We start from the raw sequence: 13249 nt of genomic DNA on the forward strand, positions 1-13249 counted from the left end.
TCAAGGTTGTTGGTAAAAGAATTCGAGGCGAGATGAGGAAATGTAAATTCACCAAGAGGGTGGTGGGGGTCTACAACTCACTACCAGAAAGGGTGGCCGAGGTAGAAAACCTCATCACTTTGAAAAAGTACTTGCAGACCCGTGACGTGCAGGGTTGTGAAAATAATGTCTGAAATTGGGAAAAGGCACGATCGCTATTTGTCAACACGATGGGTCGAATGGCCACCTTGTATGTTGTAATTTATGATTCTATGATTCTACCGTGTCTGTGTGTGTCCCACTCTTCCGTTCGCTCTCCCTGCTGTGTTACAATTTGTCTGAATCTCTAGCTTCAACACCACATGGTGCTCCATTGATAGTATCAGTTATAATATATAAAACATTACTAAAGCGCAATAACATATTTAAAATGGCAGCAGTCACAGCAAGATCCAAACGTTTATTCATTAAGCAGGAATCATGATACGGTTCTACATCCTTTGTATTTGCCCCCGGTTCCGCAGAATTGGAATCTGTTTGTTTTAATGTTGTTTTGAACATAAGAACATAGGAATTAGGAAGAGGAGTAGGTCATCTAGCACCTCGAGCCTGTTCCGCTACTCAACAAGATCATGGCTGATCTGGCCGTGGACTCTGCTCCACTTACTCGCCCGCTCCCCATAACCCTTAATTACCTGATTGGTTAAAAATCAATATAAATGTGATTTGAATACATTCAATGAGCTAGCCTCAACTGCTTCCCTGGGCAGAGAATTCCACAGATTCACAACCCTCTGGGAGCAGAAATTCCTTCTCAACTCGGTTTTAAATTGGCTCCCCCGTATTTTGAGGCTTTGCCCCCTAGTTCTAGTCTCCACTACTAGTGGAAACAACCTCTCTCTGCCTCTATCTTGTCTATCCCTTTCATTATTTTAAATGTTTATATAAGATCACCCTTCATCCTAAGGGACCAACATTTACTTTAGTCACTCCTTTCCATTTTATATATCGGTAAAAGCTATTACTATCTGTTTTTAAGTTTTGCACAAGTTTACTTTCGTAATCTATTTTTTCTTTCTTTATTGCTTTCTTAGTCATTCTTTGTGTCGTTTGAAATTTCTCCAATCTTCTCGTTTCCCACTTACCTTGGCAACCTTACATGCATTGGTTTTTAATTTGAAACTCTGCTTTATTTCCACGGCTGGTTTTCCCTTCGCTTACTGCCCTTCTTTTCCCTGGAATGTAATTTTGTTGAGCACGATGAAAGAGCTCCTTAAAAGTCCTTCACTGTTCCTCAATTGTGCCACCGTTTAGTCTGTGAGCCCAGTCTACTTTAGCCAACTCTGCCCTCAACGCACTGTAGTCCCCTGTGTTTAAGCATATTACGCTCGTTTGAGACACTACTTCCTCACCCTCAATCTGTATTACAAATTCAACCATACTGTGAGCACTCATTCCGAGAGCATCTTTTACGAGGAGATAGTTTATTATTGCTGTCTGATTACACAGGACCGCGCTTCATTCATCGGTTGTGTCTTGGATATTAAAAATAAACAAAGGGAATCACCAAAATTTCAGCTGAAGTTGCCACTAACGCTGGGTATTTCTCATTCTGCACTAAAGTGTATTATAATAATAGGAAAAAAAACAAGAATATGTGTCATAATCATTCAACAACATGCACCTTTCGTTCGAGAATTCCGTGCTTCCTCAAGCAGATCGCTGTTTACTTCACTTCCCCACAAGATAGAGCCCCGGCATGTGCCTGCGGTTTCACTGCAGCAAATCATTCGCAAGATCACAAGGTTGTGGAGGATGAGGAACGCCGTTCGTCCGATCATAATTTAATCTTCCAGAAATTCGACACCCTAAAATATGCTGTTTCTGTAAAAAGGTGCTTATGAATCTTGATATTCAATGTGATTTGCACACGAATCACAGAAAGGTAACATGCAGTTACAGCAAGCTTTGGAAGGCAAATAGTATATTAATCTTTATTGCAAGGCATTAGAGGAAAAGAGTTTGGAAATCTTGCTGCAAATAAATTGAGTCTTGGTGAGACCATACCGGGAGTACTGCGTTCAGCTTTGTTCTCCTTATCTGAGGAAGGAAGTACTTGCCATATAGTCAACGAAGATTCGCTAGATTTAATTCTTGTGATGAAAAGGCTCTTCTATGCGGAGAGGTTTCATGGAATTCGTTTATATTCTCTGCCGTTGAGAAGAATGAGAGGTGATCTCATTGAAACGTATGAGCCTTTTAGTGGTCTTTATTTGATAGATGCTGAGAGGTTGTTTCCCTTGCCTGGAGAATCCAGAACTAGGGTTCATAAGAACATAAGAACATAAGACATATGACCATGTGTAGGCCATTTGGCCCCTCAGACCTGCTCCATCATTCAATAAGACCATTGCTGACCTGATCATTTGCCCACTCCCCTTAACCCTTCACTCCCTTATTGCCCATAGACACCTCAGTATCTTATATATCTCAAAAAGATCACGTCTCATTATTTTGAACTCCAATGAGTATAGGCCCAACCTGCTCAACCTTTCTTCATGGGTTAACACCTTCGTCTCAGGAATCAATCTCGTGAACATTGTCTGAACTGCCTCCAATGCAAGAATATCCCTCCTTAAATAAGGAGACCAATACTGTACGCATTAATCTAGGTGTGGCCTCACCAGAAATCTGTACAGTTATAGGAGGAATTCTCTGCATTTATACTCGATCCCCTTGCAATAAAGGACAACATTCAATTTGATTTCCTGCTGTTTTGCAGTACCTGCATACTAACTTTTTATGCTTCATGCACCAAGACGCCCAGGTCACTCTGCACTGGAGCATTTTGCAATTTCCGCTATTTAAATAAGAATTTGCTTTTTTATTATTTATATCAAAGTGGATAACCTCACACTTTCCCACATTATACTCCATAGTCTCAGAATCCTCGCTGATCCAGGAACAATATCCTTGCACGGATGGTGGGTGTTGCTGAGGCTGATGGGGAGGTTATGAATAAGCTTGACAGAGGGGTGGGAACCCGAGAGTAGATTCAAAAAGGAGAAAAACAACGCTGGAATTGGATAGCAGCAAATGTGAAAATGAAATTGTAGGCAGGGGAAACAAAGGCTGGGAAATAAATTGAGTTTGGCTCCGCTAAAGGGTATATACTCAAAGGAAGTGTGTACGGAACAATACAGATGAAATGAGAGCATATATAGACAGTTGGCAGTATGATATTAGACCTATTACTGACAAATGGTTGAAAGAAGGCAGATATGTCAGCTCAACATTCCTGGTTACTGGTTTTCAGACTTGACAGAGAGGGAGATAAAAAGGAGGAAGGGTTGCAGCATTGATTTAAAAATCAATTACAGCTGCGAGGAGGGAAGCTATGTAGAAGGATCATCCAATAAAACCATATGGGTTGAATTTAAGAACGGAAAAGGGGCAATTACACGGCTGGGAGTACACTGTAGCCCCTCAAACAGTCAGAGAGAATTCAATCCTGAAAAGCGTGAGGTAATCCATTTGGGGAGGTCTAACAAGGCAAGGTAATACACATTAAATGGTAGGAGACTGAAAAATATAGAGGAACATAGGGACTTTCGGATACATTTGCACGGATCCCTGAAGGTAGCAGCCCATGTATATAACATGGTTAAGAAGCATACAGAATAATTGCCTGATTCGAAGAGATACAGGTAATTGCCTTATAGCGTGAACTGTTTAAAACATTAGTTATGCCACAGCCAGAGTACAACGTACAGTTCTGGTCACCACGTGAAGCAAACAGCTTTTGACTAGAGATAATAAGGTGTACTGGCTTGTCCAGGTTTTGAACTGTCGGGCAGTGATGGGTGATTGCTCACTCTCAAATGCTTCAATAGCCATGGCGAGATCAGCGGGCTGCACCATTTCCACCCCCGTGGTGGGCAATGGCAGCCGACTGAGAGCATTGTCGCAGTTTTCTGTGCCTGGCCTGTGGTGGATTGCATTGTTGTATGCGGACAATGTGAGCTCCCATCGTTGGTATTTATCCATTTCTCTCGGAAAACAGGGATATAAGTGGCTTATGGTCATCTTCCAAGTCGAATTTTAGCCCAAACATGTATTGATGCATTTTCTTTACCCCATAGACACACGCTAACGCTTCTTTTTCAATCATGCTGTCGGCTCTCTCAGACTTCGACAGACTCCTGGATGCATGAGCACCCGGTTGCAGTTTCCCAAAATCATTAGCTTGTTGCAATTCACAACCGACGCCATATGACGACGCATCACATGATAGTACCACATGCTTACATGGATCATACAACCCAAGCAATTTGTTTGAGCATACCAGTTTTCTCGCTTTTACAAAGGCATTTTCTTGGCTTTTGCCCCAAACCCATTCGCCCCCTTTTCGGAATAAGACATGTAGTGATTCTAGCTGTATGCTGAGACCTGGTCAGAAGTTACCAAATTAGTTCAAGAGTCCCAGAAATGACAGCAGCTCTGTCACATTCTGTGGGCTCGGTGTATTCGCAATTGCCTGTCTTCGAGTTGGTGTGCCTTATGCCGTCGGCCACAATCCTCCTTCCCATGAACTCCAATTCAGGCGCCAGAAAAACGCACCGAACATTTTAACCTGAGCCCCACGCGGTTGAGTCGAATAAGAATCTCCTCCAGGTTCTGCAGATATTCGACTGTGTTCTGACCTGTGACCAAGATATCGTTCTGGAAGACCACGGTATGCGGAACCGACTTGAGTAAACTTTCCATGTTTCTCTGGAATATTGCCACCGCTGATCGGATTCCAAACGGACACCTCTTAACAAAAATAGCTTTGTACGTGTTGATGCAGGTGAGGGCCTTCGATGATTCCTCCAGTTCCTGCGTCATGTAGGCTGAAGTCAGATCCAGCTTTGTAAATGTCTTTCCTCCCGCCAGCGTTGCAAAGAGGTCCTCGGATTTTGCTAGTGGGTATTGGTCCTCCAGGGAGAATCGATTACTCGTTACTTTATAATCAACACAGATTCTGACGGTGCCGTCTCCCTTGAGGACTGGGACAACAGGACTGGCTGAACTCGATCAGTGAAATCATGCCGTCTCGTTGCAGCCAGTCTAGCTCGATCTCTCCCCTTTCTCTCATCATGTATAGTACTACTCTCGCCTTGTGATGGATGGGTCACGCCCCCGGAATTAGGTGGATCTGCACGTTTGCTCCATGGAATGTCCCGATGCCTCGTTTGTACAGCGAAGGAAATTTGTTTAAGACCTGGGCACATGAAGTGTCATTAGCGGGCAATAGCGCCCGGACATCGTCCCAGTTCCAGCGTTTCTTTCCCAGCGAACCTTTCGAGAAGCGTGGGATCTTCACCCAGTACCACCCAGAGTGGTAGCGTGTGCACCGTTCCATCATTGGAGACCTTTATGGAAGCATTGCCGATTACAAGAATCAGTTCTTTTGTGTAAGCTCTTAGTTTCAGGCGAATTGGTGTTGAGAATGGCATTGGGGCCTTGCTGCTCCACAACCTTTCGAAAGTCTCTTTGCCCATGATGGACGGGCTTGCACCCGTGTCCAGCACCATTGACACCGGGAGTCTATTTTGTTCAACATTCAGCATTATTGGAGGACAATTCGTGGTGAATGTATGTATCCCATGTACCTCTGCCTCCTCTATCTATGGCTTTGTTTCGTCGTGATCCTCCTCTGCAACATGGTGGTTTGCAGGTTTAACAGGGTTAGTAGCTCGCCTACACACTCGTTGGAGGTGTCCCATTGTTCCTCAGCCTTTGCAAACGTATCGGTATGAAGTGAAGCGATGATAACCCTCGCAGCGCCAACAAGGTGTTAATGACTTTGCATTCATCAGCCTTGATGGTGGACTCTGAGACATCTGCGGACGTGTACTGCAGGTATGTATGACCTGCCCTCACCGTTATGATTCGAAAACAACATCACTTTGTTCACATTACTTGTAGCAGCATTTTTTGTGCTGAGAGATATGCTTCGAATTGTCACTGGTGGCAATGAAGCCTGCGCTATCGCTATAGCCTTAGTCAAGGTTGGGATCTTTATAGTCAAAAGTTTGTGAAGTATGGTTTCATGGCCAATGCCAAGTACGAAAAAGTATCTGAGCATGTGCTCCAAATGACGGCCAAATTCGCAATATTCTGCAAGATATCTTCGCTCGGCGACATAACTCGCCACTTCCTGGCCTTCAGAGCTTTTGTAGGTGTAGAACCGGTACCTCGCTATCAGAACGCTTTCCTTCGGCTTCAATTGCTCTCAGACCAGTGTGTACAAATCGTCGTACGATTTCTCCGTGGGTTTCGCTGGAGAGAGCAAATTCTTCATGAGGCCTTACGTTGGTGCCCCACAGACGGTGAGGAGGATCGCCCTTCATTTGGAAGTGCTCTCTTCCCCATCTGGCTCGTTGGCCACAAAGCATTGGTCGAGTCACTCAACAAATGTTTCCCAATCATCTCCCTCCGAAAATTTCTCCAGGATGCCAACTGTTCTCTGCATCTTTGGGATCGCTTTCTGTCTCTCTTCGTCGGTTTGTTGTGTATGAAAAAAGAGTCAGACTGAATACTGTGAGCTCAAAGTAAAGGGTGACCGTAGTCTTTTATTGCAGGTTTCCAGCATGCCTCTCCAAACTGTGAAGCCTTCTTAAATACCTGCTCTCCCACGGAATTATGGGATCCCTTGGGACACCAGGGAATGAGCCCTCTTGTGGCTGTACAGAGCAAATAGAAGTCCACATATAGAACAGAGAGGATATAAAGGGAGTTTAAAACAAGGATGAGAATTTTGAAACAGAATCGTTGCTTAACCGGGAGCCAATGTCGGTCAGCGAGCACAGAACAAGGGAACAGACGTAAAGAATACACTCTGCCTGTAATTGACTGTTTTGCACACTCCACCCTACTGTTTGCAATAAAATGTTGTTTAAGTTCCATCTGATAAATTGTGACCTACCATCTACCTGCAATTGATTATTTTAAGCAAAATTTTAAAGGTGCAAAGTTTGTTAAAAAGACAAGCCTGAAGGCTCTGTGCCTCAATGCGAGGAGTATTCGTGATAATGTGGATGTATTAACTGCGCAGGGCAACCAATGCTCCATGATGACCAAGGCTGCGAAGTCAACATCCAGGGGTGTTGAACAATACACAGAAAGGAAAAGGATGTGGGGTAGCGTTGCTCGTTAAAGAGGAAATTAACACAATAATAAGGAGGGGCATTAGCTTGAATGATGTTGAATCTGTATGGGTAGAGCTGCGGAATATCAAAGGGCAGAAAACACTAATGGGAGTTGTGTACAGACTACCAAACAGTAGTAGTAAGGTTGCGGACAGCATCAAACAAGAAATTAGGGATGCATGCAATAAGGGTACAGCAATTATCACAGGCGACTTTAATCTACATATACATTGGGCAAACCGAACTGGCAGCAATACGGTGGAGGAGGATTTCCTGGGGTGTATTAGGGATGGTTTTCTCGAGCAATATGACGAGGAACCAATTAGAGGGCTGGCCATCCTAGACTGGGTCATGTGTAATAAGAAAGAACAAATAAACAATCTTGTTGTGCGAGGCCCCTTGGCAAAGAGTGATCATAATATGGTAGAATTCTTTGTTAAGATGGGGTGTGACACAGTTAATTCAGAGACTAGGGTTCTGAATTAGTGAAAGCTAACTTCGATGCTATGAGACGTGAATTTGCTGGACTAGATTGATGATCGATACTTAAAGGTTTGACGGTGGATAGGCAATGGCAAACATTTAAAGATCACATGGATGAACTTCAACAGTTGTACATCCCGGACTTGAGTAAAAATAAAACGGGGAAGGTGGCTCAACTTGTGGCTAGCAAGGGAAATTATGGATAGTGTTAAATCAAAGGAAGAGGCATAGAAATTGGGCAGAAAAAGCAGCAAACCTGAGGATTTGGAGAAATTTAGAATTCAGCAGAGGAGGACAAAGGGTTTAAATAGGTGGGGAATATAGACTTTGAGAGGAAGCTTACTGGGAATATAAAATTGAATGCAAAAGCTTGTATAGATACGTGAAGAGAATAAGATTAGTGAAGACAAACATAGGTCCCTTGCAGTCAGAAACGGCTGAATTTATAATGGGGAACAAAGGAATGGCAGACCAATTGAACAAATACTTTGGTTCCGTCTTCACGAAGGAAGACACAAATAACCTTCCATAACTACTAGGGGACTGAGGGTCTAGTGAGAAGTAGGAACTGAAGGAAATCCTGATTAGTGAGGAAATTGTATTAGGGTAATTGATGGAATTGAAGACCGCTAAATCCCCTGGGCCTGATAGTCTGCATCCCAGAGTACTTAAGGAAGTGGTCGTAGAAATGGTGGATGCATTGGTAATAATTTTCCAGCAGTCCATCGACTCTGGATCAGTTCTGATGGACTGGAGGGTAGCCAATGTAAGACCACTTTTTAAGAAGGGAGGGAGAGAGAAATGGGAGAATTATAAATCGTTTAGCCTGACATCAGTAGTGGGGAAAATGTTGGAATCAATTATTAAAGATGAAATAGCAGCGCATTTGGATAGCAGTGACAGGATCGGTCCAAGTCAGTATGGATTTATGAAAGGGAAATCATGCTTGACAAAACTTCTACAATTTTTGAGTATGTAACTAGTAGAGTGGACAGGGGAGAACCAGTGGATGTGCTGCATTTGGAATTTCAACAGGCTTTTGACAAGATCGCACACGACAGATTGTTGTTCAAAATTGAAGCACATGGTATTGGGGGCAATGTATTGATGTGGATACAGAACTTGTTGGCAGACAGAAAGGAGAGAGTGAGGATAAACGGATCATTTTCAGAATGGCAGGCAGTGAGTAGTCGGATGCCACAGGACTCAGTGCTGGGACCCCAGCTATTTATAACATACATCAATGATTTAGATGAAGGAATTGAGTGTTATATCTCCAAGTTTGCAGATGACACTAAGCTGGGTGGCGGTGTGAGCTATAAGGAGGATGCTAAGAGGCTGCAGGTTGACTTGGACAGGTTAGGTGAGAGGGCAAATGCATGGTAGATGAAGTATAATGTGGAAAAATGTGAGGTTATCCACTTTGGTGGCAAAAACACGAAGTTAGAATATTTTCTGAATGGCCGCAGATTAGGAAAAGGGTAGGTGCAACGAGACCTGGGTATCATGGTACATCAGTCATTGAAAGTTGGCATGCAGGTACAGCAGGCGGTGAAGAAGGCAAATGGCGTGTTAGCCATCTTAGCTACGCGATTTGAGTGTAGGAGCAGGGAGGTCTTACGGAATTTCTACAGGGCCTTGGTGAGGCCTCAACTGGAATATTGTGTTCAGTTTTGGTCTCCTAATCTGAAGAAGGACGTTCTTGCTATTGTGGCAGCGCAGCGAAGGTTCATCGTACTGATTCCCGGGATGGCAGGACTGACATATGAGGAGACACTGGAACGACTGTGCCTGCATTCACTGAAGTTTAGAAGGATGAGAGGGGATCTCATAGAAACAATTAAAATTCTGACGGGACTGGACAGGTCAGAAGCAGGAAGAATGTTCGCGATGGTGGGGATTTCCAGAACCAGGGGACACACTCGCAGAATAAGGGGTAAGCTGTTTAAGACTGAGATGTGGAGAAACTGCTTCACTCAGAGAGTTGCAAACATGCGGAATTCTCCAGCGCAGAGATTTGAAGAATGCCGGTTCATTGGATATATTCAAGAGGGCGTTAGATATGGCCTTATGACTAAAGACATCAAGTGGTATGGAGAGAAAGCAGGAAAGGGTTATTGAGGTTATGAACAGCCTTGATCATATTGACTGATGGTGCAGGCTTCAAGGGTCCTGCACCTATTTTCTATGTTTATATGTTTCTATATTTAACAATCGCTATGTAAAGCACCCAGGAGCAGAGCATGGGTAGCGGTTCAGAGCCCCGGAGTGAGGTTGAGGCGATGGCGGGGGTTCAGAGCCCAGGGTCATGTGTAGCGCGTTTTCAGAACCCACAGGGTGACGGGAAGGGTCAGTTCGTACCCAAGGGTGAAGTGTAAGGCACGTTCAATCCCCAGGGTTAGGTGTAGGGCGGGTTCAGAACCCACAGGGTGAGGTGTAGGGCTGGTTGGAACCCCAGGGTGAGGTGTAGGGCGGATTCAGAGCCCACAGTGTGAGGTAGAGGACGGATTCAGATCCCGAAGTGTAAGGTGTCGGGCGGATTCAGAGCCCACAGTGTGAGGTAGAGGACGGATTCAGAGCCCGAAGTGTGAGGTGTAGTGTGGTTCCGAGCCCCGAGGGTGAGGCATAGGGCGGTTCAAACCAGAGGGTGTGCTGTAGGGCGGGATCAGACCCCAGTGTGAGCTGTAGGGCGGGTTCAAACCCCAGGGTGATGAGTAGGGCGGATTCGAACCCCAGTATTGTGCATCCGTTTTCACATCTCCCCTGTTAATTTCGTGGACCCAGTGATCGTTGCCTGTACACAGAGTTTATTGGTTCAGAGTATGTTGCTGGTTCGGAGTCTGTTTATACACATTCAACAGATTTCACAAGGTCGCGGCTGTGCTGTTTAAAACAAGCCCCAAGCAAAGAGTTTCCTCAATCTCCACATTCAGGCCGCTTATCTTGAGTTAACCATACGTTAGAGAGATGTTAGCAGCCGGCAGAGATTTCGACACACTTCAGTGCTGCTGCGTTAATAATTATCCAGCTTGGAGGCTGTGTTCGGTTTCTACCGATAGATTCAATGTACTAAATATGCGGAATTGTACATTCGCAATCTAACTGCACCAAACCCACTGCTGACAATTGTTCACAGAGGCTAATTTATGGATCTGTTCAAAATCCGCCTGTCAAAGCCCAGAACCAAGAGTCACAGTCTATTGATAAGGGTTAAGCCATTTAGGACCGAGATGACGGGAAACGTCTTCACTCAGAGAATTGTGAGCATGTGGAATTGTCTAGCACAGAAAGTTGTTGAAGCCAGTTCGTTTCTATTTTCTATGTTTTTATGTTTCTATGTTAGATATATTGAAAAGGGACTTAGACGTGGCACTTATGGCTAAAGGGATCAAGGGGTATGCAGAGAAAGCTGGAATGGGGAAGTGAAGTGTATGATCAGCCACAATCATATTGAATGATGGTGCAGGCTCGAAGGGCCGAGTGGCCTAATCCTGCACGTATTCTCTATATTTCTATGTTTCTATGTGAAGATTGGGGAGTAAAAAACAGGAAGTTAACCAGCAGCGACCTAAACTTGCGCCGATCTGTATCAGTGTATTTATTCTCCCATCTACCCAGCTGACAATCATATTAATGTGTGATTACTAATTGCACCGAGACCATGCACAAGCTGTTTGCATCAATCAGTTAACCTGTGTTGTTTAATACAATGCAATATTTACGGTCCAACAGAGTTGCAGGATTATTAGCAATATGTCGCAGTGAATTTGAATTGAATGAGACAGAGATTGAAAAGATGGAAGTAAATCGAGGCCGATTCCATTGCTCCACCCATTCACTGCAGGGGGAAGCCCCATTGTGATATCACTCAGGCTTCGATCGCTGTTGCTCCTGGTGTTTGCATCACGTAACTTTCCAAAGCCCACCTTTGATATTGGCGACGTCTGTTGGCGTAATTTGTTCAGGATAAAATCATTGAGGGGATTTCTGGGTTGTTGATTATATATAAAAATATATGTGCTGGATATTGTGTTTCAACACCACAGATTAGAGCTGCTTAAACGTGCTTATTGTTTCTGAAGCTGTGCGATCCCTTCTTTTCCCTCTAACTCTGTTTATTCCCTGTCAGTTGCTCAGTAAGCAGAAGCAGTTAGACCACCGACCTCCCGACGCAACCATCGCCCTGCAGCTGTGTTGCGTGGTTTGTGCAGTTAAACAAAGCCTTGAATTCGCTCAATTTTGTGCCTGCGGCAGCAGCGTGCAAACCAGCCATTTGCTGCTCTCCTTCTGACCCTCCTTTGTAGGCTTGTGCTATTGCAGAGATTGCTTCTGCTGTTCCCTGTTTGGCATTGTTTGGATCAGGTGTGCAGTCCGGCCCTATCTATATTTATGCACCGACAGACGATTTCCAGGATGAGTGAAAGACAGGGAAATCTACACCTGAGTACACAGGGAGAGAAATTAAGGGGGAGACGGAGAGAGAAACATGGAGAGAAAGTGAGAAAAATGAGAGAGAGATGGGAAGGGAAATAGATGAAATAACAGCAAGACAACAGTGGGACAGATGATAAGGAGTGAGTGAAGCAGTGGGAAAGAAGGGAGAGGGAAACAGATGCAGCAACACGGATTGTGAAACGGAATGGAACTAATAAAGGGACAATAATAGATTCAGAAAGAAAAAAAGAATCTGAAACAACTATAGAGACAGCGAGTGAAAGAGATGTAGATACAGCGAGCGAAACAGATGTAGAGACTGTGCGAAACAGAGAGTGACAGTGAGACAAGCAGAGAGAGAGAAAGTGATAGAAGCAATGTCTATGTATTCCAGGGTAAACAACACATTACATAAATGTGCACGGTAAAACGTAACAGAGAAATGTGTTAATCCGAGAAATGGCTTAAATTATACAGTGGCATTAGGGCAAGTATGTCCAGGTTCAAACGAGTAAAAGGTAACTTTACGACTAAGATGAAAAGATTGGGGGTCACGCAGAGAGAGATCGTCACTTGAAATGGACAACGGGACAAAGTCCAACATCAACGAATTACTTTGAAACAAATAAAGGATATTAGGGGGAGTGGGTTCAGGAAGGATAAATTATGAGGCGTCGAATGGTGTTCCTCATCCGCAAGTATCATGTGATCGTGTGATTCATCAGCAGCAGTTAACAGGCAAACATGTTGAGGGCGCTCCTTCTGGTGGCGATGTGAAGTTTATATTTAGCTCTGCATGAGAATACTCTGAATTCTCAATTTGCTGATGGATGTTGTTGCGTGATGACGTCATATTCTTGTTTTATTATTATACAATATAATGCAGATATGTATATACACGGTGTGAAATACAACTTCATTGTAAATCTTGGTGATGTCCATTGTTTATTTGCAGTGCCCAAGACATGAGTCATGAATGAAGCTCACTCAAAACAATATGAAAACACACCAATTCCAACTCTGAGTTACCACACCACATATAGTGGATGTACATTTGTCTCATGTTGCACACCTGTTTAATATATTGTGGGATCTCTAAAGTATCTGCGGCCATTTCAAACATGTTCATGAGGTTCGGTTATCATCTATTATCATTTGTA

The sequence above is a fragment of the Pristiophorus japonicus genome, chromosome 23, assembly GCF_044704955.1.
Source record: "Pristiophorus japonicus isolate sPriJap1 chromosome 23, sPriJap1.hap1, whole genome shotgun sequence".
Classification (NCBI taxonomy): Eukaryota; Metazoa; Chordata; class Chondrichthyes; family Pristiophoridae; genus Pristiophorus; species Pristiophorus japonicus.